A 1,316-nucleotide genomic window follows, 5' to 3' on the forward strand; every position below is an offset into this window, starting at 1 on the left:
CCGCCCGCTTCATTCGGCACCTTTTTGGCGTGGCGAGAGTAGCTGTCGGCCAGCGCCGACCCGCGCGGGCCCCGCACAGGTGACTTCGGCACTGTTCGGACGTCCGGCCGGTGACTGCCTCCGCCACGCCAAGCCACAGCACCGCAGCTCACCGCCCATGACTGTCGCTCTCTCTCGCACACCTCAGGCAGCGGGCGGAGCCCGCCCGCCCATTGCAGATCTCTGCTGGAAGGCCCGACCATCACCGCTGGCAAGCCAAGCAGGCCCGGCCCCTGCGGAACGGAGTTGCTGGCGAAGTGGAGCTGGCAACTGCGCTTGGCAGAATGGCGGGCCTGCTTGTTATACTGTAGGATTAATAGTGCATTTTTAAAAGTTGATGTAAATCCCGAGGGGGTATTTACTTCCGTAATACTCTGTACACTCCACCTGGGTATTACTTGTAATGTAATACGAAAAAATGACAAAAATGCTATAAATTGGAAAAAATTTGCGTGCAATACCGGCGTAATACCCGGTAATACCACGTAATTCTGTGTTATACCGAGTACTCTGTACAAGTTCTATGGTAGTGAATACTAGGGTGTAGCGTACTCGGTCGACTTTTAAATTTAAAAAACGGGCCCCCCTCACTCACGGGCGACGGCGTCGGGCGGGGATCACTTAGAACGTACGTCCCGTGCCGTGCCGGCTGCTGTTGCTCTTGCCATGAAACACATTCTCATTGGCTGTCACTCGAAACAATCCGCTGACCGAGCTTTCGTTCACGCACCGGGCTGACCCGGCCGTCAGAGCAGACTGTGTGTGTTGTGAGTCCGCGTCTTCCGACAGTGACAGTGAAGTGTTTGTTAGGGCATCGAAAGCGACGGCGGCGACACCAGAACCAGGTGCAAGTGCTTCAGCCGCAGGTGCAGCACCACCACCGCGTTCGCGGAAAGGCGGAAATCGCTCTACGAACGCCAAGCCCAAGGCCAAGAAGACGCCTACCGTTATTGCCCGCCCCGGCCCCGCCACCGAGGGCGCCGACGTCAACAACGGGACCGACCCCGACGACGACTTCGTCGACGACGACGTCGAGGTCCAGGTCCAGGACGAGCTCTCAAAGCTCAAACGCGCGTTTATTTTTCTGGCTGACGTCAATCAGGAGGTGAAGAACAAGACGTACTTCGTCGCGGAGGATGTTCCGATTGGAGCGAGGGGTCTACAACTCGCCTCAGCCGTTTACTTTTGAGTATAGATTGTAAGGATTATAGCGTGATTATGAGATTATAAGAATGATTACAAGATTATGGAATAGATTATAAGATTATAAGAATGAT

The sequence above is a fragment of the Frankliniella occidentalis genome, unplaced genomic scaffold (genome assembly GCF_000697945.3).
Source record: "Frankliniella occidentalis isolate FOCC.00 unplaced genomic scaffold, Focc_3.1 Scaffold285, whole genome shotgun sequence".
Lineage (NCBI taxonomy): Eukaryota > Metazoa > Arthropoda > Insecta > Thysanoptera > Thripidae > Frankliniella > Frankliniella occidentalis.